Genomic DNA, 27,078 nt, shown 5'->3' on the forward strand with positions numbered 1-27,078 from the left:
AGAGTGCGGTTTCAAAAATTTTCTCCTGTTTTTAACTCGTCATAACATGCTCAATTCTCACTTAATCTGCAAATTTTTATACCATATCGATCCCCAGACTCTCCTTGTCGCAACGGTATATACGGTTAAGTGATGTGAGGAAAACTTTCCGAGCTATAAGCATTTGTTCGGAGGGTGGGTACGCTCCCATAGGAACCCATTGAAATTATTTTTTTTCTTTTTCAATTTTCTGCCGAACATTTCACCATAACTTCCTTATACTTTCACCTACAGACTTCATTTAAACTTTAAATGGTAGAGAAATTTCCCCTTTCTCAAACTTGTAAGTTTCAGACCGTTTGAGAATACCGTTCTTGAGTTATGAATTTTTGATTGACACTTGGGAGGGTTTTCCTCCCATAGAGCTCAATGTATTTTAAGAGCGGGTCGGCACGCAGATTTTCAAAACTTTGCCTGTTTTTAACTCGTAATTACACCATCAATTCTCGCTCAAAGTGCAAAAATTTTTACACCATCTCCAGCACAAGACTCTCCTTGTCGCTACGGTATGCTTCGTTCAATTTTGGTTGGGAAAAGTTTTCGAGCTACGGGTGATTTTTTGGAGGGTGCTCCCCGGTCGAAATTCATTGAATCCTGAGTCTGTCAGTTGTGTTCTGTGAGCGTGCGTGTGAGAGAGACAGAGGGGGGAGGGGGAGGGGCAGAGGCAGAGACTGACGGGGAAGAGGTGTGAGGGCCACAGATATACACAGGCAGTCTGTAACACTTTAAAAGTCATTTTTAAGGGGGACATCTTAATTATCCAGGGTTTCTTAAGGTGGATTTTTTTAAGAATACCTCATTCACAATATACTGGCTGTCTTTTTGACATTTTAAGCTTTATTTCAAGTGGTCATTTTTAAAGGTGGATGTCTCAATACAACTGTGGGTTTCTTAAGGTGGAATTTTTATTAAGGTGGTATTTAAAATGTATTGGCCATCTTTTTTTGCTTTTAAGACTCTTTTGGCCTGTGATGTGGACATTTCAATACAATTCTGGGTTTCTTAAGGTGGAATTGTTTTTAAAGGTGGAATTCAAAATGTATCCTTTTCCATTCACGCCCTACTGAGCTCCATAGAGTCCAATGTAAACTGCTGTGGGAGAGTGCTCTCTTAACATCCCACTACCAACAGCTTAGCAGTAAACTCCTTCAGCATAAGCGTCGCCTAGTGACCCACGCGGGTTTACCGTATCGAGGACCTCGCTTTAAGCGGTAAAGACGCGGATCGGGGGGCGGGGGTTTAGGCGGCGCAACATCTCGCGTTTCCTCCTGGAAATGCAGACCTCTAGTTATGTTGCGCCTGCTGCTTTAAGCAGCAGCGCGCAATACATTGTTCTTCTTAAGTCATATTATTATTATTATTTTTATTATTCCGCGTTTCCTTGTCCGCCTAACTAGTCCCGCAGCTTTCGAGCTATCGACTCCGTTCCACCTGGAAATCGTGCGTCCTATAGCGACGATGTGGGCTTGTATACAGCTTTCCGATACCCGCACTCGTTCGTCCGCTACACTCGTTTATCGCTCCGTTTTTCCCCAGTCATTTCTATGGAATTAATTTTCAAAGTGCTCTAACTCGGTCATTTTTCAAGCTACGGACACGGGATTTCAGACGGTCGGACCCGGGCGTACTGGCTCCCATCACTTCCGTTTTCGGAATTTTTGCACTCATCCTTCCCTTTCTATCACTCCTTCAAAATCCCTCCATTCATTTCAATGGGAGGCTCTTAGAGTGGGTGACATCATACACTGTAGATTCCTTCTCAGAAAACGGGTTTTTCACTTTTCAGCCGAACAAATTGCCATAACTTCCTCATACTTTCACCTAGAAACTTCATTTAAATTTTAAATGGTAGAGAAACTTGTCCTTTCTAAGACCTCTAAATTTGAACATTATTGAAAATACGGTTTTTGAGTTATGAATTTTTGTTCGGCACTAGGGAGGGTTTCGGCTCCCATAGGGTTCAATGTATTTTTGGAGCAGCTCAGAGTGCGGTTTCTAAAATTTTCTCCTGTTTTTAACTCGTCATAACATGCTCAATTCTCACTTAATCTGCAAATTTTTTATACCATATCGATCCCCAGACTCTCCTTGTCGCAACGGTATATACGGTTAAGTGATGTGGGGAAAACTTTCCGAGCTATAAGCATTTGTTCGGAGGGTGGGTACGCTCCCATAGGAACCCATTAAAATTATTTTTTTTCTTTTTCAATTTTCTGCCGAACATTTCACCATAACTTCCTCATACTTTCACCTACAGACTTCATTTAAACTTTAAATGGTAGAGAAATTTCCCCTTTCTCACACTTGTAAGTTTCAGACCGTTTGAGAATACCGTTCTTGAGTTATGAATTTTTGTTTGACACTTGGGAGGGTTTTCCTCCCATAGAGCTCAATGTATTTTAAGAGCGGCTCGGCACGCAGATTTTCAAAACTTTGCCTGTTTTTAACTCGTAATTACACCATCAAATCTCGCTCAAAGTGCAAAAATTTTTACACCATCTCGAGCACCAGACTCTCCTTGTCGCTACGGTATGCTTCGTTCATTTTTGGACCTGGAAAAGTTTTTGAGATATTTGAGGTTTTTTGGAAGGTGCGCAACCGGTCGAAATTCATTGAATCCTGAGTCTGTCAGTTGTATTCTGTGAGCGTGCGTGTGAGAGAGAGAGAGAGGGGGGAGGGGGAGGGGCAGAGGCAGAGACTGACGGGGAAGAGGTGTGAGGGCCACAGAAATACACAGGCAGTCTGTAACACTTTAAAGGTCATTTTTAAGGGGGACATCTTAATTATCCAGGGTTTCTTAAGGTGGAATTTTTTAAGAATACCTCATTCACAATATACTGCCTGTCTTTTCGACATTTTAAGCTTCATTTAAAGTGGTCATTTTTAAAGGTGGACGTGTCAATACAACTGTGGGTTTCTTAAGGTGGAATTTTTATTAAGGTGGTATTTAAAATGTATTGGCCATCTTTCTTGCTTTTAAGATTCTTTTGGCCTGTGATGTGGACATTTCAATACAATTCTGGGTTTCTTAAGGTGGAATTGTTTTTAAAGGTGGAATTCAAAATGTATCGTTTTCTATTCACGCCCTACTGAGCTCCATAGAGTCCAATGTAAACTGCTGTGGGAGAGTGCTCTCTTAACATCCCACTACCAACAGCTTATCAGTAAACTCCTTCACCATAAGCGTCGCCTAGTGACCCACGCGGGTTTACCGTATCGAGGGCCTCTCTTTAAGCGGGAAAGACGCGGATCGGGGGACGGGGGTTTTGGCGGCGCAACATCTCGCGTTTCCTCCTGGAAATGCAGACCTCTAGTGTTACGTTTGCTGCCCTTCATTCTGAGGATCGTTCATTCTTGTCCGGTTAACTCCGCCCACAGTTTTCGAGATATCGACTCCGTTCAAAGTTTCATTCGTAGAGCTTCCCTGTGGGATGCGGGCTTGTATACAGCTTTTGGAAAATTTGCATAGTTTTCGCACAGTAAGCATTTGAAGTTTCATCTTTTCTCCCATAGGAATGAATGGAAAAATGTCCATAAACTTTTGTCAAACTTTCAAACTGCTGTCACACGCTCAGTTTTCGAGCTAGAGACACCAGAACTCAAACGGGCAGACCCGAGAGTCCAAGGTCCCACCACGTGAAATTATGGGCCGATAGCCCACCCGCTTCATGACCTTTGACCCCGTTTTCCATTCACGGCCTACACAGCTCCACATAGTCCAATGTAAACTGCTGTGGGACAGTGCTCTCTTAACATCCCACTACCAACAGCTTAGCAGTAAACTCCTTCACCATAAGCGTCGCCTAGTGACCCACGCGGGTTTACCGTGTCGAGGACCTCGCTTTAAGCGGGAAAGACGCGGATCGGGGGGCAGGGGTTTAGGCGGCGCAACATCTCGCGTTTCCTCCTGGAAATGCAGACCTCTAGTGTTACGTTTGCTGCCCTTCATTCTGAGGATCGTTCATTCTTGTCCGGTTAACTCCGCCCACAGATTTCGAGATATCGACTCCGTTCAAAGTTTCATTCGTAGAGCTTCCCTGTGGGATGCGGGCTTGTATACAGCTTTTGGAAAATTTGCATAGTTTTCGCACAGTAAGCATTTGAAGTTTCATCTTTTCTCCCATAGGAATGAATGGAAAAATGTCCATAAACTTTTGTCAAACTTTCAAACTGCTGTCACACGCTCAGTTTTCGAGCTAGAGACACCAGAACTCAAACGGGCAGACCCGAGAGTCCAAGGTCCCACCACGTGAAATTATGGGCCAATAGCCCACCCGCTTCATGACCTTTGACCCCGTTTTCCATTCACGGCCTACACAGCTCCACATAGTCCAATGTAAACTGCTGTGGGACAGTGCTCTCTTAACATCCCACTACCAACAGCTTAGCAGTAAACTCCTTCACCATAAGCGTCGCCTAGTGACCCACGCGGGTTTACCGTGTCGAGGACCTCGCTTTAAGCGGGAAAGACGCGGATCGGGGGGCAGGGGTTTAGGCGGCGCAACATCTCGCGTTTCCTCCTGGAAATGCAGACCTCTAGTTATGTTGCGCCTGCTGCTTTAAGCAGCAGCGCGCAATATATTGTTCTTCTTAAGTCATATTATTATTATTATTTTTATTATTCCGCGTTTCCTTGTCCGCCTAACTAGTCCCGCAGCTTTCGAGCTATCGACTCCGTTCCACCTGGAAATCGTGCGTCCTATAGCGACGATGTGGGCTTGTATACAGCTTTCCGATACCCGCACTCGTTCGTCCGCTACACTCGTTTATCGCTCCGTTTTTCCCCAGTCATTTCTATGGAATTAATTTTCAAAGTGCTCTAACTCGGTCATTTTTCAAGCTACGGACACGGGATTTCAGACGGTCGGACCCGGGCGTACCGGCTCCCATCACTTCCGTTTTCGGAATTTTTGCACTCATCCTTCCCTTTCTTTTCCTCCTTCAAAATCCCTCCATTCATTTCAATGGGAGGCTCTTAGAGTGGGGGTGATGTCATCCACTGTAGTTTCAGTGGCAAAAAGCCGTTTTTTCACTTTTCAGCCGAACAATTCACCATAACTTCCTCATACTTTCACCTAGAAACTTCACTTAAATTTTAAATGGTAGAGAAACTTGTCCTTTCTAAGACCTCTAAATTTGAACATTATTGAAAATACGGTTTTTGAGTTATGAATTTTTGTTCGGCACTAGGGACGGTTTCGGCTCCCATAGGGTTCAATGTATTTTTGGAGCAGCTCAGAGTGCGGTTTCTAAAATTTTCTCCTGTTTTTAACTCGTCATAACATGCTCAATTCTCACTTAATCTGCAAATTTTTTATACCATATCGATCTCCAGACTCTCCTTGTCGCAACGGTATATACGGTTAAGTGATGTGGGGAAAACTTTCCGAGCTATAAGCATTTGTTCGGAGGGTGGGTACGCTCCCATAGGAACCCATTGAAATTATTTTTTTTCTTTTTCAATTTTCTGCCGAACATTTCACCATAACTTCCTTATACTTTCACCTACAGACTTCATTTAAATTTTAAATGGTAGAGAAATGTCCCCTTTCTCAAACTTGTAAGTTTCAGACCGTTTGATAATACCGTTCTTGAGTTATGAATTTTTGTTTGACACTTGGGAGGGTTTTCCTCCCATAGAGCTCAATGTATTTTAAGAGCGGGTCGGCACGCAGATTTTCAAAACTTTGCCTGTTTTTAACTCGTAATTACACCATCAAATCTCGCTCAAAGTGCAAAAATTTTTACACCATCTCGAGCACCAGACTCTCCTTGTCGCTACGGTATGCTTCGTTCATTTTTGGACCTGGAAAAGTTTTGGAGATATTTGAGGTTTTTTGGAGGGTGCCCCACCGGTCGAAATTCATTGAATCATGAGTCTGTCAGTTGTATTCTGTGAGCGTGCGTGTGAGAGAGAGAGAGGGGGGAGGGGGAGGGGCAGAGGCAGACACTGACGGGGAGGGCTGTGAGGGCCACAGAAATACACAGGCAGTCTGTAACACTTTAAAGGTCATTTTTAAGGGGGACGTCTTAATTATCCAGGGTTTCTTAAGGTGGAATTTTTAAATAATACCTCATTCACAATATACTGGCTGTCTTCAACATTTTAAGACGCGGATCGGGGGGCAGGGGTTTAGGCGGCGCAACATCTCGCGTTTCCTCCTGGAAATGCAGACCTCTAGTGTTACGTTTGCTGCCCTTCATTCTGAGGATCGTTCATTCTTGTCCGGTTAACTCCGCCCACAGTTTTCGAGATATCGACTCCGTTCAAAGTTTGTTTCGTAGAGCTGCCCTGTGGGATGCGGGCTTGTATACAGCTTTTGGAAAAGTTGCATAGTTTTTGCACAGGAAGCCGTTGAACTTTCATCTTTACTCCCATAGGAATGAATGGAAAAATGTCCATAAACTTTTGTCAAACTTTCAAACTGCTGTCACACGCTCAGTTTTCGAGCTAGAGACACCAGAACTCAAACGGGCAGACCCGAGGGTCCAAGGTCCCACCACGTAAAATTATAGGCCGATAGCCCACCCGCTTCATGACCTTTGACCCCGTTTTCCATTCACGGCCTACACAGCTCCATAGAGTCCAATGTAAACTGCTGTGGGACAGTGCTCTCTTAACATCCCACTACCAACAGCTTAGCAGTAAACTCCTTCACCATAAGCGTCGCCTAGTGACCCACGCGGGTTTACCGTATCGAGGACCTCGCTTTAAGCGGTAAAGACGCGGATCGGGGGACGGGGGTTTAGGCGGCGCAACATCTCGCGTTTCCTCCTGGAAATGCAGACCTCTAGTGTTACGTTTGCTGCCCTTCATTCTGAGGATCGTTCGTTCTTGTCCGGTTAACTCCGCCCACAGTTTTCGAGATATCGACTCCGTTCAAAGTTTGTTTCGTAGAGCTTCCCTGTGGGATGCGGGCTTGTATACAGCTTTTGGAAAAGTTGCATAGTTTTCGCACAGTAAGCATTTGAAGTTTCATCCTTACTCCCATAGGAATGAATGGAAAAATGTCCATAAACTTTTGTCAAACTTTTAAACTGCTGTCACACGGTCAGTTTTCGAGCTAGAGACACCAGAACTCAAACGGGCAGACCCGAGGGTCCACGGTCCCACCACGTGAAACTATAGGCCGATAGCCCACCCGCTTCATGACCTTTGACCCCGTTTTCCTTTCACGGCCTACACAGCTCCATAGAGTCCAATGTAAACTGCTGTGGGAGAGTGCTCTCTTAACATGCCACTACCGACAGCTTAGCAGTAAACTCCTTCACCATAAGCGTCGCCTAGTGACCCACGCGGGTTTACCGTATCGAGGACCTCGCTTTAAGCGGTAAAGACGCGGATCGGGGGACGGGGGTTTAGGCGGCGCAACATCTCGCGTTTCCTCCTGGAAATGCAGACCTCTAGTTATGTTGCGCCTGCTGCTTTAAGCAGCGGCGCAATATATTGTTCTTCTTAAGTCATATTATTATTATTTTTATTCTTATTATTCCGCGTTTCCTTGTCCGCCTAACTAGTCCCGCAGCTTTCGAGCTATCGACTCCGTTCCACCTGGAAATCGTGCGTCCTATAGCGACGATGTGGGCTTGTATACAGCTTTCCGATACCCGCACTCGTTCGTCCGCTACACTCGTTTATCGCTCCGTTTTTCCCCAGTCATTTCTATGGAATTAATTTTCAAAGTGCTCTAACTCGGTCATTTTTCAAGCTACAGACACGGGATTTCAGACGGTCGGACCCGGGCGTACCGGCTCCCATCACTTCCGTTTTCGGAATTTTTGCACTCATCCTTCCCTTTCTTTTCCTCCTTCAAAATCCCTCCATTCATTTCAATGGGAGGCTCTTAGAGTGGGGGTGATGTCATCCACTGTAGTTTCAGTGGCAAAAAGACGTTTTTTCACTTTTCAGCCGAACAATTCACCATAACTTCCTCATACTTTCACCTAGAAACTTCACTTAAATTTTAAATGGTAGAGAAACTTGTCCTTTCTAAGACCTCTAAATTTGAACATTATTGAAAATACGGTTTTTGAGTTATGAATTTTTGTTCGGCACTAGGGACGGTTTCGGCTCCCATAGGGTTCAATGTATTTTTGGAGCAGCTCAGAGTGCGGTTTCTAAAATTTTCTCCTGTTTTTAACTCGTCATAACATGCTCAATTCTCACTTAATCTGCAAATTTTTTATACCATATCGATCCCCAGACTCTCCTTGTCGCAACGGTATATACGGTTAAGTGATGTGGGGAAAACTTTCCGAGCTATAAGCATTTGTTCGGAGGGTGGGTACGCTCCCATAGGAACCCATTGAAATTATTTTTTTTCTTTTTCAATTTTCTGCCGAACATTTCACCATAACTTCCTTATACTTTCACCTACAGACTTCATTTAAATTTTAAATGGTAGAGAAATGTCCCCTTTCTCAAACTTGTAAGTTTCAGACCGTTTGATAATACCGTTCTTGAGTTATGAATTTTTGTTTGACACTTGGGAGGGTTTTCCTCCAATAGAGCTCAATGTATTTTAAGAGCGGCTCGGCACGCAGATTTTCAAAACTTTGCCTGTTTTTAACTCGTAATTACACCATCAAATCTCGCTCAAAGTGCAAAAATTTTTACACCATCTCGAGCACCAGACTCTCCTTGTCGCTACGGTATGCTTCGTTCATTTTTGGACCTGGAAAAGTTTTGGAGATATTTGAGGTTTTTTGGAGGGTGCCCCACCGGTCGAAATTCATTGAATCATGAGTCTGTCAGTTGTATTCTGTGAGCGTGCGTGTGAGAGAGAGAGAGGGGGGAGGGGGAGGGGCAGAGGCAGACACTGACGGGGAGGGCTGTGAGGGCAACAGAAATACACAGGCAGTCTGTCTGTCATTTTTAAGGGGGACGTCTTAATTATCCAGGGTTTCTTAAGGTGGAATTTTTAAATAATACCTCATTCACAATATACTGGCTGTCTTCAACATTTTAAGACGCGGATCGGGGGGCAGGGGTTTAGGCGGCGCAACATCTCGCGTTTCCTCCTGGAAATGCAGACCTCTAGTGTTACGTTTGCTGCCCTTCATTCTGAGGATCTTCATTCCTTGTCCGGTTAACTCCGCCCACAGTTTTCGAGATATCGACCCCGTTCAAAGTTTGTTTCGTAGAGCTTCCTTGTGGGATGCGGGCTTGTATACAGCTTTTGGAAAAGTTACATAGATTTCGCACAGTAAGCATTTGAAGTTTCATCTTTACTCCCATAGGAATGAATGGAAAAATGTCCATAAACTTTTGTCAAACTTTCAAACTGCTGTCACACGGTCAGTTTTCGAGCTAGAGACACCAGAACTCAAACGGGCAGACCCGAGGGTCCAAGGTCCCACCACGTAAAATTATAGGCCGATAGCCCACCCGCTTCATGACCTTTGACCCCGTTTTCCATTCACGGCCTACACAGCTCCATAGAGTCCAATGTAAACTGCTGTGGGACAGTGCTCTCTTAACATCCCACTACCAACAGCTTAGCAGTAAACTCCTTCACCATAAGCGTCGCCTAGTGACCCACGCGGGTTTACCGTATCGAGGACCTCGCTTTAAGCGGTAAAGACGCGGATCGGGGGGCGGGGGTTTAGGCGGCGCAACATCTCGCGTTTCCTCCTGGAAATGCAGACCTCTAGTGTTACGTTTGCTGTCCTTCATTCTGAGGATCTTCATTCCTTGTCCGGTTAACTCCGCCCACAGTTTTCGAGATATCGACTCCGTTCAAAGTTTGTTTCGTAGAGCTTACCTGTGGGATGCGGGCTTGTATACAGCTTTTGGAAAAGTTGCATAGTTTTTGCACAGTAAGCATTTGAAGTTTCATCTTTACTCCGATAGGAATGAATGGGAAAATGTCCATAAACTTTTGTCAAACTTTCAAACTGCTGTCACACGCTCAGTTTTCGAGCTAGAGACACCAGAATTCAAACGGGCAGACCCGAGAGTCCAAGGTCCCACCACGTGAAACTATAGGCCGATAGCCCACCCGCTTCATGACCTTTGACCCCGTTTTCCATTCACGGCCTACACAGCTCCATAGAGTCCAATGTAAACTGCTGTGGGAGAGTGCTCTCTTAACATCCCACTACCAACAGCTTAGCAGTAAACTCCTTCACCATAAGCGTCGCCTAGTGACCCACGCGGGTTTACCGTATCGAGGACCTCGCTTTAAGCGGGAAAGACGCGGATCGGGGGGCGGGGGTTTAGGCGGCGCAACATCTCGCGTTTCCTCCTGGAAATGCAGACCTCTAGTGTTACGTTTGGTGCCCTTCATTCTGAGGATCGTTCATTCTTGTCCGGTTAACTCCGCCCACAGTTTTGGAGATATCGACTCCGTTTAAAGTTTGTTTTGTAGAGCTTCCCTGTGGGATGCGGGCTTGTATACAGCTTTTGGAAAAGTTGCATAGTTTTCGCACAGTAAGCATTTGAAGTTTCATCTTTTCTCCCATAGGAATGAATGGAAAAATGTCCATAAACTTTTGTCAAACTTTCAAACTGCTGTCACACGCTCAGTTTTCGAGCTAGAGACACCAGAATTCAAACGGGCAGACCCGAGAGTCCAAGGTCCCACCACGTGAAACTATAGGCCGATAGCCCACCCGCTTCATGACCTTTGACCCCGTTTTCCATTCACGGCCTACAGAGCTCCATAGAGTCCAATGTAAACTGCTGTGGGAGAGTGCTCTCTTAACATCCCACTACCAACAGCTTAGCAGTAAACTCCTTCACCATAAGCGTCGCCTAGTGACCCACGCGGGTTTACTGTATCGAGGACCTTGCTTTAAGCGGGAAAGACGCGGATCGGGGGGCAGGGATTTAGGCGGCGCAACATCTCGCGTTTCCTCCTGGAAATGCAGACCTCTAGTGTTACGTTTGCTGCCCTTCATTCTGAGGATCGTTCGTTCTTGTCCGGTTAACTCCGCCCACAGTTTTCGAGATATCGACTCCGTTCAAAGTTTGTTTCGTAGAGCTTCCCTGTGGGATGCGGGCTTGTATACAGCTTTTGGAAAAGTTGCATAGTTTTCGCACAGTAAGCATTTGAAGTTTCATCCTTACTCCCATAGGAATGAATGGAAAAATGTCCATAAACTTTTGTCAAACTTTTAAACTGCTGTCACACGGTCAGTTTTCGAGCTAGAGACACCAGAACTCAAACGGGCAGACCCGAGGGTCCACGGTCCCACCACGTGAAACTATAGGCCGATAGCCCACCCGCTTCATGACCTTTGACCCCGTTTTCCTTTCACGGCCTACACAGCTCCATAGAGTCCAATGTAAACTGCTGTGGGAGAGTGCTCTCTTAACATGCCACTACCGACAGCTTAGCAGTAAACTCCTTCACCATAAGCGTCGCCTAGTGACCCACGCGGGTTTACCGTATCGAGGGCCTCGCTTTAAGCGGGAAAGACGCGGATCGGGGGACGGGGGTTTAGGCGGCGCAACATCTCGCGTTTCCTCCTGGAAATGCAGACCTCTAGTGTTACGTTTGCTGCCCTTCATTCTGAGGATCGTTCGTTCTTGTCCGGTTAACTCCGCCCACAGTTTTCGAGATATCGACTCCGTTCAAAGTTTCATTCGTAGAGCTTCCCTGTGGGATGCGGGCTTGTATACAGCTTTTGGAAAAGTTGCATAGTTTTAGCACAGTAAGCATTTGAAGTTTCATCTTTTGTCCCATAGGAATGAATGGAAACATTTCCATAAACTTTTGTCAAACTTTCAAACTGCTGTCACACGCTCAGTTTTCGAGCTAGAGACACCAGAATTCAAACGGGCAGACCCGAGAGTCCAAGGTCCCACCACGTGAAATTATAGGCCGATACCCCGCCCGCTTCATGACCTTTGACCCCGTTTTCCATTCACGGCCTACAGAGCTCCATAGAGTCCAATGTAAACTGCTGTGGGAGAGTGCTCTCTTAACATCCCACTACCGACAGCTTAGCAGTAAACTCCTTCACCATAAGCGTCGCCTAGTGACCCACGCGGGTTTACCGTATCGAGGACCTCGCTTTAAGCGGGAAAGACGCGGATCGGGGGACGGGGGTTTAGGCGGCGCAACATCTCGCGTTTCCTCCTGGAAATGCAGACCTCTACCCAGCTGGCCACCAACGTCAAAAGACGTTGATATGTGGTTGAATGTTGGTCGTGACGTCGGATGACCAAAATTTTACGTCAGGGTAACGTCTAATACCGATGTTAAACTGACGTAAGAAACTGACGACATATGACACTGATATTTTGTTAGTTTTAAGTCATGATATTATGTAACCACAATCCAACGTCTAATAAACGTCATATCCTGATGTCAAATAGACGTAAAATACCAACATTTAGTTGTAAGGTTAGTGACCAAATCCCAACGTCTGATTAACGTCTGAATTTTAACGCCAGTTCAACCTGCCATTCTAACATCAATAGACGTTGATAATTTGTTGGTTTTAAGTAGTGATGTTATGTAACCAAAATCCAACATCTTCCAAACGTCACATCCTGATGTCAAATTGACGTAAATTACCAACATTAAGCTGTAAGGTATGGTGACCAAATCCCAACGTCTGATTAACGTCTGAATTTTAACGCCAGTTCAACCTGCCATTCTAACATCAATAGATGTTGATAATTTGTTGGTTTTAAGTAGTGATGTTATGCAACCAAAATCCAACATCTTCCAAACATCACATCCTGATGTCAAATTGACGTAAATTACCAACATTAAGCTGTAAGGTATGGTGACCAAATCCCAACGTCTGATAAACGTCTGAATTTTACCGTCAGTTCAACCTGCCATTCTAACATCAATAGACGTTGATAATTTGTTGGTTTTAAGTAGTGATGTTATGTAACCAAAATCCAACATCTTCCAAACGTCACATCCTGATGTCAAATTGACATAAATTACCAACATTAAGCTGTAAGGTATGGTGACCAAATCCCAACGTCTGATAAACGTCTGATTAACGTCTGAATTTTAACGCCAGTTCAACCTGCCATTCTAACATCAATAGACGTTGATAATTTGTTGGTTTTAAGTAGTGATGTTATGTAACCAAAATCCAACATATTCCAAACGTCACATCCTGATGTCAAATTGACGTAAATTACCAACATTAAGCTGTAAGGTATGGTGACCAAATCCCAACGTCTGATTAACGTCTGAATTTTAACATCAGTTCAACCTGCCATTCTAACATCAATAGACGTTGATAATTTGTTGGTTTTAAGTAGTGATGTTATGTAACCAAAATCCAACATATTCCAAACGTCACATCCTGATGTCAAATTGACGTAAATTACCAACATTAAGCTGTAAGGTATGGTGACCAAATCCCAACGTCTGATAAACGTCTGAATTTTAACGTCAGTTCAACTTGCCATTCTAACATCAATAGACGTTGATAATTTGTTGGTTTTAAGTAGTGATGTTATGTAACCAAAATCCAACATCTTCCAAACGTCACATCCTGATGTCAAATTGACATAAATTACCAACATTAAGCAGTAAGGTATGGTGACCAAATCCCAACGTCTGATTAACGTCTGAATTTTAACGCCAGTTCAACCTGCCATTCTAACATCAATTAGAAGTTGATAATTTGTTGGTTTTAAGTAGTGATGTTATGTAACCAAAATCCAACATCTTCCAAACATCACATCCTGATGTCAAATTGACATAAATTACCAACATTAAGCTGTAAGTTATGGAGACCAAATCCCAACGTTTGATAAACATCTGAATTTTAACGTCAGTTCAACCTGCCATTCTAACATCAATAGACGTTGAAAATTTGTTTGATTTTAAGTTGTGATGTTATGTAACCAAAATCCAACATCTTCCAAACGTCACATCCTGATGTCAAATTGACGTAAATTACCAACATTAAGCTGTAAGTTGTGGAGACCAAATCCCAACGTTTGATAAACGTCTGAATTTTAACGTCAGTTCAACCTGCCATTCTAACATCAATAGACGTTGATAATTTGTTGGTTTTAAGTAGTGATGTTATGCAACCAAAATCCAACATCTTCCAAACGTCACATCCTGATGTCAAATTGATGTAAATTACCAACATTAAGCTGTAAGGTATGGTGACCAAATCCCAACGTCTGATAAACGTCTGGATTTTAAAGTCAGCTCAACCTGCCATTCTAACATCAATAGACGTTGATAATTTGTTGGTTTTAAGTAGTGATGTTATGTAACCAAAATCCAACATCTTCCAAACGTCACATCCTGATGTCAAATTGACGTAAATTACCAACATTAAGCTGTAAGGTATGGTGACCAAATCCCAACGTCTGATAAACGTCTGAATTTTAACGTCAGTTCAACTTGCCATTCTAACATCAATAGATGTTGATAATTTGTTGGTTTTAAGTAGTGATGTTATGCAACCAAAATCCAACATCTTCCAAACATCACATCCTGATGTCAAATTGACGTAAATTACCAACATTAAGCTGTAAGGTATGGTGACCAAATCCCAACGTCTGATAAACGTCTGAATTTTAACGTCAGTTCAACTTGCCATTCTAACATCAATAGACGTTGATAATTTGTTGGTTTTAAGTAGTGATGTTATGCACCCAAAATCCAACATCTTCCAAACGTTACATCCTGATGTCAAATTGACGTACATTACCAACATTAAGCTGTAAGGTATGGTGACCAAATCCCAACGTCTGATTAACGTCTGAATTTTAACATCAGTTCAACCTGCCATTCTAACATCAATAGACGTTGATAATTTGTTGGTTTTAAGTAGTGATGTTATGCAACCAAAATCCAACATCTTCCAAACGTCACATCCTGATGTCAAATTGATGTAAATTACCAACATTAAGTTGTAAGGTATGGTGACCAAATTCCAACGTCTGATAAACGTCTGAATTTTAACGTCAGTTCAACCTGCCATTCTAACATCAATAGACGTTGAAAATTTGTTTGATTTTAAGTTGTGATGTTATGTAACCAAAATCCAACATTTTCCAAACGTCACATCCTGATGTCAAGTTGATATAAAAAAATGCCAACTTTAAGTTATAATATAGGGTGACCAAAACCCAACGCCTGGTAAACATTAGACTAACATCAATAGACGTTGATATTTTGTTGGCTTTAGGTCGTGGGGTTTAGTACTTCAAATTTAATGTCATCTTGATGTAAAATACCTACATTTATTTGTTAGGTATTGGTAATCAAAACCCAGTGTATGATAAACATCATAATCTAAATGTCAACGCAATGTGACATTCTAACAATGTTGGATATACTTAGTTGGTTTAAGATGCAACATTCATTCATTCATTCATTCATTTATTAAATGTAACTGCTTATCCACTTTAGGGTTGCAGTGGGTCCGGAGCCTACCTGCAATCAGTGGGGCACTTTTCCTTCACAGTGCGACACACACTCACACACTCATTCACACACTTATACCTATGGACAGTTTTGAGTAGCCAACTGAGCTACCAACATGTGTTTTTGGACCATGGGAGTAAATTGGAACACCCGGAGAAAACCCACATGAACACAGGGAAAACACACCCAACTAATCACAGACAGTCATGCGGAAAAGGGTTCGAACCTACAGCTGCAGCACCCTAGATTTGTGTGACAGCGACACTACCTGTTGCAGTCCCAAGTTGAATTTTATAAAAAGTTCCAAACATCATTCTGATACTCTACCATACTGAAATTAATTAATTAATTAATTCATTGTCTGTAACCGCTAATCCAGTTCAGGGTCGCAGTGGGTCCTGAGCCTATTCGGAATCACTGGGAGCAAGGCAGGAACACACCCTGGAGGGGTCGCCAGTCCTTCGCAGGGTGACACACACTCATACATTCACACCTATGGACACTTTTGAGTCACCAATCCACCTAACAACATGTGTTTTTGGACCTTGGAAGGAAACCTGAACACCTGGAGGAAACCCCCGTGGACACAGGAAAAACACACCAAACTACTCACAGTCACCTGCTGCTCCAGGACCCTAGAGCTGTGTGACAGCGACAGTACCTGCAGCACCATCGTGCTGCCCCAAGCTGCAATGTTAAGAAACCAAAATGCAGTGTGTTCAAAACATTATTCTGATGCCATATTGACATAACATAACAAAATTCAGTTGTGAGATACCATAACCAAAATGTAAAATTATAGAATAAGAAATCATTAAAATCATTTAAAATTAGTTTTAGGAGATCAAAAACTACTGAGATGTTCTTAAGTGGGCAATAATCTGAGCGGTCCAATGGTGGACCAGCAGTGGCCTACCATCAGTGGGTTACCAACATTTTCAAGCCATTTGACAGGTATATGCTTGCCGTCTTAAGAATACAAAACACACTAAAAATAAATGCTGTAGCGAGTTTGCTACTGTATTGTAATGTATTTTTGAATACAGTATTTTACTGTGTATTGTAATGTATCTTGGGTAACAGACTGGAAGCAGCAATGAAGCTAGCTTTACAGTATTTCACTGTATTGTGAGCTGGGGAGGCTGAGGACTGCAAATGGCATCTAAAGGTGAGTAACTTATTTACACCATTTATTTATCACTTATTTTATTGTTTTGACAACATAAATATAGCTTAGTTCCAAAATTACATTCGTATTTACATTAGTTCCAAAATACCCCCCCCCCCCTTTGGGCAATGGTACAATTTACTTTTGTAACGTCAGTTGTAGGCCTCACTACAAAACAAAACCAGAACAGGACAAGTGAATACTTTTCGTCCAAATAAAAGAGAAAGAATTGTGTTTTTTCATTTAGTTACACCGCGACCCTGAAATGGACAAGCTTAAAAGATGATGATGATGATGATGATTTGCGTTAATATTGTTTTATTTTATTTAAATTATTTTGTTGAGGGTGGGGCGGTTAGCGAGAACGGGGCTAACGGTTCCCTGGGGGCGGGGTGACGAGAACAGAGACGGAGAGAAAGAGACAAAACGTATTCAGAGGCTGCAAGCGCCGTCGTACTTTAGGGACTTTGGAACAAAAGTAATGAGTAAATGTATGTTTTAATCATACAGCTCTAAACGTTTCCAACCACATTGTCTTGGTACTGCTTTTTAGCAAGATAGATGGTGCTAGTTATGATAGCCGCGAACATTTAACCAGATAACTCCTGTGGAATTTGCACACTTGTTTGCTCCCAAAAAATGTTAATGTTTTATCGTCGCAGATATCGTCAACTGGCGTTTCCCCCCCTCAAATTAGTCCATTGGAGGGGATTGAAGCCGGAGACATCACCAGTTTTGTGACGGCTTAAGGAGACTGAGGGAAAGGTAGGAGAGAAGAGGCGGGAAGAAAACAAAGAGAGGGTTCTGCTCCATTGAAACAGGCTGCCGGTGAAAGGACGGGTCAGTCGTAGCATTATTTATTTATATTTAGCGTAGTAGAGAACGATAATTTAACTGTACAAACAATTGTAAACTCAAAGTCCAGTTTTGGGCTTCTTGCGGGTACTATTCGAGTTTTAGTTAGCTAGCAGAGTAATGCTTTTTAAAGAAGAGAACGGAGGGAAATATAAACATAGAGATGGACAGGGATTCTGGTCATTGATATTGGTCAGTTTGGTAAAATTAGCTACGTTCATTATAACAGAGAATTGTAAACGTAGATGTTGTAGACATTGTAAACATGTAATGTTAGCTACAGACAAACTCCATTCCAGATTATTAGCTAATATATATTTGGAGTGTCAGGTGTGAATGAGGTACAATATGGGGGGAGTGAAATAGATTTTACTTTGTGCTGTGTTGAGAATTATAGTCTACTGTATTTTGCTGCAGAATTTTGAGCTCCATTCTACGGAGCCCCTAAAGGGACTGGGGGAAAAAATTTAAAAAAGACTATTGATTTTGCGTTCCCTCGCAAACACAATTGCGTTCCCTCGCAAATACATTGTGCTCCTTTGCAAATGTTTTATGATACAAAATTGTCTTTGTGGCTCAGTCAACACATCAGGACACTGCAGTTTCCAGTGAAATCCAGCCACTTGAAACAGATATTATATATGTATTTATTTATCTCTACTAACACACAGTTTCGTTGCCAGTGCGACGTCTGTAAGGAATACATCTGTATACATCTGTAAGGAACTGCCTAACATCAGAAGTTGTCAGCAACAGGTTTATATATGTTATGTAGCATCCTGAAAGTTCTAGTCAGAACGCCGTATTTCCATAGTAACAGGTGTATGAGATGTAGGCTGCTTCATGAAAGAAAGAAAAAGTGTGGAAGGCTGTGTTTTTTTTATTGTTATTGACTGGGGTAGGGGTCAAGCTAAGAATGTTAACGAAAAACCTTAACAAGCAAAGACTCTTAAAAATCCGGTCATTCAATAACAAGATGGAGGGTGTAAGGCGCAACACACAGAGATCTCAGGGCACACTGCGGACTAATTTTTACAGAGACGTGGCTCAGCGCGCTGACTCCAGACACGGCTGTGGAACTAGAGCCGGTCACTACACCATGCATTTCCTTTTATCTGGAAAAGTTTTTTTTTTTTTTTTTTTTTTTTTTTCAAATAAAGCTGCAGTAAAAACAGGATACCCTTTTCTGACTGACTTTTACACACACACACACACACACATTACTCCAATACACTACCAATAGCTACACATTTATTTAGGTGTTCACTCTCCTTTCTCTCCCACTGATTGGAAACTGTGTTCATTGTCTGTATCTCTATACTGTTCACGTAACCTTTGTCCATGCGCTTGCACTTTAAATTCTCTCATCCTCTTTGCTAAGCAATTAACAACACAGCATCAAACGTTTCAGTTGGCACTCCCCAATAACATATCTATGTTCTCTGTTGAGAAGAAATGCTATGTCTTTATATTTCAGTCCAAGATCAAAGTAAAATTCAACAAGTTGCTCCATAGTTCACCTGACACGCACAGCAAGCACATAATCAACAGCAAGCACAGTACTACGGAGCCCACAAAGTATTTGCGAGGTAACGCCAAAGTCTTTTTTGCCCCAGTCCCTTTAGGGGCTCCGTAACAAAGACAATTGTGTATCATAAAACATTTGCAAAGGAGCGCAATGTATTTGCGAGGGAATGCAATAATATTTGCAAGGGAACACAAAATCAATAGTCTTTTTTTAATTTTTCCCCCAGTCCCTTTAGGGGCTCCATACCATTCCAAATCTGATTTGAGACTCCCATTTTTGTTATTTAGTTTATATAGAGTGTACATTTTAATTGTTTATCAGAGTTTAAGAGTATTGCATTTAAAGTGTCTAAATACTAAATGTTGGCTACCAGTTCTGTGATCACAAATGTAGTGTGTTGGTTTTTGTAATGCATATGAAATGACATCTTATTTCTCTGTACTATATGTTTTAAATGTGGAGAGTCTCGTCGTGCCATGACTTTCAGGAAGTTGGCTGCATTTAAGGCTCACATTTACAGGTATCATTAAAACAGGAAAATTGAAACTAGACCTAGGCTATATCATATAGGTTTTAATTTGACATGTCATTGAAAACTGCAATGGTAAATGTTGAAGACTTAAAATAATTTATATTCTCATCATTTAGGCAAGTGCCACAGTTGCTGATTTTGAAACCCTTAACCTGCTTGTGAGTCCTCAGATGTTTATTCTGGGTATGTATATATAATTGCAAGATACTCCAGAATGACAAAAGTTTAACATTTGAATTAATTACAGTGGAATTTTTGACCAATGCAAGATATTTGCTGACAGTGGAAGGACAAGTGACCTATGTTTGCTCAAGCCTCCATTAATTTCTGGAAAGGCAGCCCTATTCACCTTGTACTAAAATTTCAATTTCCAATATCGACAGGAAATTTCTTTCTTTCTCTCTCTCTACTTGTTTACTTCCTTCTCTGAATTAAACTAGCCTCTATTTCATGTTATCTTACCTGTAATTAAAAGTAGTATTATATATAAAAACCTTGAAATATGATAACTTTACTGATGCAGAAACCCCATGTATGAAAATGGATTAAAAAATTCTAAAATTATCTGAAGGTAATTGCTTTTTAATATTTTGACCCGTTTCTGTTGGATAATTCTTTATGAAATTATTATGAAGGGCAGTTACTGTTTACTGTCATTCATTCATCTGTTGCAACCATTTAATTCTAATCAGGGTCATTGTGGGAATAATTTGATGCAGTTGAAATTTGTGCTTTTGATATGTGAAATTAAAGGTCAAATACAGGATTTTCTGATTACTATGATACATTGAAATATTGCATAGCATATCAGTATACATGGCTTTTAGATCAGGTATCAAATTGAAATTGCAGTACTTTTGGAAAAAAATGGTTTTGTTGAGTTCGTATTAATATCTATCCTCAGTCTTCACTACAAAAAGTGTGAGCAAGCGACAACTAGGGCTGGGCGATATGACCAAAAATTCATATCTCGATATGCCTAAAAGAAATGGAGATATGATACGATATGACATTATGAAAGCCATAACAAAATACAATGTCAAAGTATTAGTGTTTATTTTTAGCACCAAATAGGACATGCTGCATTATCTAACTGTAATTATTAATGTAATTCACCCTTTACCTCACTCATTTGCTCTGATTACTTGCAGAAAAATAAACATAGCACAAAAAGTAAGAAAATTTGTGTCTGGTTGATTATTTCTTTGTTGTAACAGTGCTTCTTGCCAATAAACCTTATACCATTACTGTTAATTTCTCTTTTAAATGGTGCTACATTTGTAAGAAACATGCTTTTGTGAGATGAGCAGTAGAGCTGAGTATGTGGATTGCGCCAGTGAAAAATTTGTCAAATACTCACTGCCAGTGCCAAACAGCTTATTTTGTGTGATGGTGTGATGTGGCATCTCCTTCACTTGAAAAATGAGGTTTATCGTCATTGCAAGCAATCCCAATGCAGAAAAAGATATTGAGATGAAATTCTACAACCAGTGGCAATCCCATATCTCTACAGTCTGGGACCAAACTCTATCCTCCAAAATGACAACACTTGCCCCCACAGAGTGGTGTTTATCAGAGACTACCTCCAGAATTTGGTAGTGGAGAGGATGGAATGGCCTGCTAGCTCCTGACCTCAACCCCAATGAACACTTGTGGGATCAGCTTAGGCATGCTGTTCATGCCACAGTGACCAACACAACCACATGTGTGACCAGCAGTGTGTAACCAGGATGGTGACCATCATGAAGAGAAAGTCCTGGGCTGTTTATGGTTCTTCCACACGCTACTGAAGCTCCTATTTGTTAAAAGAATACATTGTTAAATTGCCAATATGTCTTGTTTCTTCAAACTTCAGTCAGCCAGTCACAACTCACCAAACGAGTCAATGGCAGAATAAGCTCTTTGGCATCGGCAGAGAGGATTGGGCTAATGTTTCATTGGCACAACCCACATACTCATTTCTACTGCTCATCCCACAAATGCATGTTCCTTATAAATGTGGCACCATTTCAAAGGGAAATTAACATGATTCCAACAGTATAAGATATATTGCCAAGAAACATTGTTACAACAAAGATATAATCTACCAAACAAAAATATCCTTATTTTTGTGCTATGTTTAGTTATAAAAATTGTCTTGCCCATGATGTCATCTGATCTTCCCCTTACTGTATCCTCTTGTGTACAAAATTTTTATTGCAACTTTTTTGTACCTTTATTTCCACATGCTATGTTACTAACTGTGGATTTTTTATTTTTATAGACGCCTCATTGGTACAAATCCCCAGGGGTGGTCAACGTAGAGAGCAACCAAGATGTCCTGAACCATGCATCCGTGTGTATCCTTGCTTTAAAGAAACTGATGGACTTTGAATTAAATTTTATTTACAAACCGGATTCCAAAAAAGTTGGGACACTAAACAAATTGTGAATAAAAACTGAATGCAATGATGTGGAGATGGCAAATGTCAATATTTTATTTTTAATAGAACATAGATGACAGATCAAAAGTTTAATCTGAGTAAATGTAACATTTAAAAAAAATATATGTTCATTCAAAATTTCACAGTGTCAACAAATCCCAACAAAGTTGGGACAAGTAGCAATAAGTGGCAAAAAGGAGGAAATTGAGCATATAACGAACAGCTGGAAGACCAATTAACAATAATTAGGTCAATTGACAACATGATTGGGTATAAAAAGAGCTTCTCAGAGTGTCAGTGTCTCTCTGAAGCCAAGATGGTAAGAGGATCACCAATTCCACCATTGTTGCGCAGAAAGATGTTTGTTGTGCAGCAATAACATAATGGTGTTACCCAGCGTAAAAAAGCAAAGATTTTTAAGTTATCATCAACCGTGCATAACATCATCAAAAGATTCAGAGAATCTGGAACAATTGCTGTGCGTAAGGGTCAAGGCCGTAAAGCTCTACTGGATGCTTGTGATCTCCGGGCCCTTAAACATCACTGCACCTCAAACAGGAACGCCACTGTCAAGGAAATAACAGATTGGGCTCAGGAATACTTCCAGAAAGCATTGTCAGTGAACACAATCCACCGTGCCATCCGCCGTTGCCAGCTGAAACTCTACAGTGCAAAGAGGAAGCCATTTCTAAGCAAGCTCCACAAGCTCAGACATTTGCACTGGGCCAGGGGTCTTTTAAAATGGAGTGTGGCAAAATGGAAGACTGTTCTGTGGTCAGATGAGTTACGATTTGAAGTTCTTTATGGAACACTGGGACGCCATGTCATCCGGACCAGAGAGGACAGGATAACCCAAGTTGTTATCAACGCTCCGTTCAGAAGCCTGCATCACTGATGGTATGGGGTTGCATGAGTGCTTGTGGCATGGGCAGCTTGCGTGTCTGAAAAGGCACCATTAATGCAGAGAACTATATTCAGGTTCAAAACATATGTTCAAAACATATGCTCCCATCTAGACGTCATCTCTTTCAGGGAAGACCCTGCATTTTTCAACAAGATAATGCTACGTAGGAGAAGGATCCGGGTACTGAAATGGCCAGCCTGCAGTCCAGATCTTTCACCTATAGAGAGCATTTGGCGCATCATAAAGAGGAAGGTGTGACAAAGAAGGCCCAAGAGGCCTGTATTAGACATGAATGGGAGAGCATTCCTATTTCTAAACTTGAAAAACTGGTCTCCTCTGTCCCCAGACATCTTTTGAGTGTTGTAAGAAGAAGGGGGGATGCCACACAGTGGTAAAAAATGGCCTTGTCCCAACTTTTTTGGGATTTGTTGATGCCATGAAATTTTGAAACAACATATTTTTCCCTTAAAAATGATACATTATCTCAGTTTAAACTTTTGATCTGTGATTTGTGTTCTATTCTGAATAAAATATTAGATGTTGGCACCTCCAAATCATTGCATTCAGTTTTTATTCACAATTTGTTTAGTGTCCCAACTTTTTTGGAATCCGGTTTGTATTTAAAGGGTCATGTTCAACACAAAAGTCAATAACATGTTGGGTTCACTGATGATATTTGAAATACAAAGTTTTAGCAATCCAGATTACATATTTTTTATTACATTTTTCATGATGTTTTATGGTCACTATTTGTGTTGTCTGGTAAGATCAAAAGTCATGTGATATAATGTAATGTTTTACTATAAAGATTTGGGCACCTTTCTTGTAATTCATCAAGGCAATAATGTAATTGGATATTGTGAAGTATTTTTGGTTAGAAAAAAAAAGCAAATATCATAAGGGGCAAAAATATTAAGTTCAAGTAAAAACATAAATGATTTGAACATGTTATGTAGTACTTGAAATTTGTCCACATTTTGCATATATTCAGTTTTAATAAAGCGTGTTACTGATTTTAATTCTGAATGTAGATTTGGACTTCTTTTGTGTATGTTATGGTTATAGTATTTTTAAAGAATTCATGCTTGGCAGACTTGATTTTTTTTTTATTTAATAGTAACACTATAATCTTAATACAAAAATATTACGTGCTGGTATTGTTCAGTATATATAAAGAATTGAATGTAATTTAGATACTGTTTGTAATTAGTGTTCCTCTGTAAAAAGGTATTGTTTCTGAAAAAAGGCAGTAAATGGCTGGCAATTCTGCTGAAAATATTACTGTACATTTAAATATTTAGAGTAAAACATTGTATTATGCAATTACAGTAGTATTCTGTAAATTTTAAATACAATCTTGTTCCTGTACAAATGCAGTAATTGGCTGAAAACTCTGTTGCCAGGTATTTACTGTAAATCCCAATATTTACAGTTAAGTTTTATTCATTTACAGTAGTATTTTGTAAAGTTGAAATACATTAATGTTCCTGTAAAAATACAGTAATTGTCTGGGAGCTCAGCTGAAAGTTATTTACTGTAAATCAGTTTTTACAGTAAAGTATTGTATTATTTAATTACAGTAGTATGCTGTAAATGTGAAGTACGGTAGTGTTGAGTCTCTATGTCACACCAGTGTTGGGTTTAGACGTCGACCCGATTTTCATTACAACTAAAACAACATTGGAGCTTGACGTCATCCAAATGTTAATTTTTGAGTAATATCTGACTTTGATTACTAACCATAATTCAATGTCTAAACTACATTGAGTCTTGATGTCACACCAATGTTGGGATTTGACGTCAACCCGAATTTTCATTTCCAACTAAAAATCAACATCTTATACAACATTGGAGCATGACATCATCCTGACGTTAAATTTTGAGTAATATCTGACTTTGATTACTAACCATACTTCAACGTCTAACCAATGTTGGTTCTTGATGTCACATCAATGTTGGGTTTAGATGTCAACCCGATTTCCATTTCCAACTAAAAATCAACAACTACACAACATTGGAGCTTGACATCATCCCAACGTTAATTTTTGACTAATATCTGACTTTGATAACTAACCATAATTCAACATCTAACCTACGTTGGATCTTGACGTCACACCAATGTTGGGTTTAGGCGTCAACCCGATTTTCATTTCCAACTAAAAATCAACATCTACACAACGTTGGAGTTTGACGTCATCCTGGCGTTAATTTTTGAGTAATATCTGACTTTGATTACTAACCATATTTCAATGTCTAACCAACGTTGAGTCTTGACGTCACATTAATGTTGAGTTTAGACGTCAACCCGATTTTCATTTCCAACTAAAAATCAACATCTACACAACGTTGGAGTTTGACGTCATCCTGACGTTAATTTTTGAGTAATATCTGACTTTGATTACTAACCATATTTCAACTTCTAACCAACGTTGAGTCTTGACGTCACATCAATGTTGGGTTTAGACGTCAACCCGATTTTCATTTCCAACTAAAAATCAACATCTACACAACGTTGGAGTTTGACGTCATCCTGACGTACATTTTTGAGTAATATCTGACTTTGATTACTAACCATATTTCAACGTCTAACCAACGTTGAGTCTTGACGTCACATTAATGTTGAGTTTAGACGTCAACCCGATTTTCATTTCCAACTAAAAATCAACATCTACACAACGTTGGAGTTTGACGTCATCCTGAAGTTAATTTTTGAGTAATATCTGACTTTGATTACTAACCATATTTCAACGTCTAACCAACGTTGAGTCTTGACGTCACATTAATGTTGAGTTTAGACGTCAACCCGATTTTCATTTCCAACTAAAAATCAACATCTACACAACGTTGGAGTTTGACGTCATCCTGACGTTAATTTTTGAGTAATATCTGACTTTGATTACTAACCATATTTCAACGTCTAACCAACGTTGAGTCTTGACGTCACATCAATGTTGGGTTTAGACGTCAACCCGATTTTCATTTCCAACTAAAAATCAACATCTACACAACGTTGGAGTTTGACGTCATCCTGACGTTAATTTTTGAGTAATATCTGACTTTGATTACTAACCATATTTCAACTTCTAACCAACGTTGAGTCTTGACGTCACATCAATGTTGGGTTTAGACGTCAACCCGATTTTCATTTCCAACTAAAAATCAACATCTACACAACGTTGGAGTTTGACGTCATCCTGACGTACATTTTTGAGTAATATCTGACTTTGATTACTAACCATATTTCAACGTCTAACCAACGTTGAGTCTTGACGTCACATTAATGTTGAGTTTAGACGTCAACCCGATTTTCATTTCCAACTAAAAATCAACATCTACACAACGTTGGTGTTTGACGTCATCCTGACGTTAATTTTTGAGTAATATCTGACTTTGATTACTAACCATATTTCAACGTCTAACCAACGTTGAGTCTTGACGTCACATCAACGTTGGGTTTAGATGTCAACCCGATTTTCATTTCCAACTAAAAATCAACGTCTGTCCAACGTTGAAAATTGTTGTCAAGGCAACATCGGGCTATGACGTCAACCCGATTTCATTTCCAACAAAAATTCAACGTCTGTCCAACGTTGAAGCTTGTTGTCAAGGCAACGTTGGGTTTAGACGTCAACCCGATTTTCATTTCCAACTAAAACTCAACGTCTGTCCAACGTTAGAGACCAACGCCTTTCTGACGTCAAATTGACGTCCTGTGCCTGCTGGGTAGTGTTACGTTTGCTGCCCTTCATTCTGAGGATCGTTCATTCTTGTCCGGTTAACTCCGCCCACAGTTTTCGAGATATCGACTCCGTTCAAAGTTTCATTCGTAGAGCTTCCCTGTGGGATGCGGGCTTGTATACAGCTTTTGGAAAAGTTGCATAGTTTTCGCACAGTAAGCATTTGAAGTTTCATCTTTTCTCCCATAGGAATGAATGGAAAAATGTCCATAAACTTTTGTCAAACTTTCAAACTGCTGTCACACGCTCAGTTTTCGAGCTAGAGACACCAGAACTCAAACGGGCAGACCCGAGAGTCCAAGGTCCCACCACGTAAAATTATGGGCCGATAGCCCACCCGCTTCATGACCTTTGACCCCGTTTTCCATTCACGGCCTACACAGCTCCACATAGTCCAATGTAAACTGCTGTGGGACAGTGCTCTCTTAACATCCCACTACCAACAGCTTAGCAGTAAACTCCTTCACCATAAGCGTCGCCTAGTGACCCACGCGGGTTTACCGTGTCGAGGACCTCGCTTT

The 27,078-nt window shown here is 41.0% G+C and overlaps 1 long non-coding RNA gene across 1 annotated transcript; it reads left to right on the top strand.

Annotated features, from left to right (window-relative positions):
- Positions 1-17,964: 17,964 nt before the first annotated feature.
- On the top strand, positions 17,965-23,210 carry LOC136692484 (uncharacterized). Its single transcript, XR_010801948.1, has 3 exons — positions 17,965-19,481; positions 19,610-19,676; positions 21,757-23,210. It is a non-coding gene; the product is annotated as an uncharacterized lncRNA (long non-coding RNA).
- Positions 23,211-27,078: the final 3,868 nt, after the last annotated feature.

Source organism: Hoplias malabaricus, chromosome 3 (genome assembly GCF_029633855.1).
Source record: "Hoplias malabaricus isolate fHopMal1 chromosome 3, fHopMal1.hap1, whole genome shotgun sequence".
Taxonomy (NCBI): Eukaryota; Metazoa; Chordata; class Actinopteri; order Characiformes; family Erythrinidae; genus Hoplias; species Hoplias malabaricus.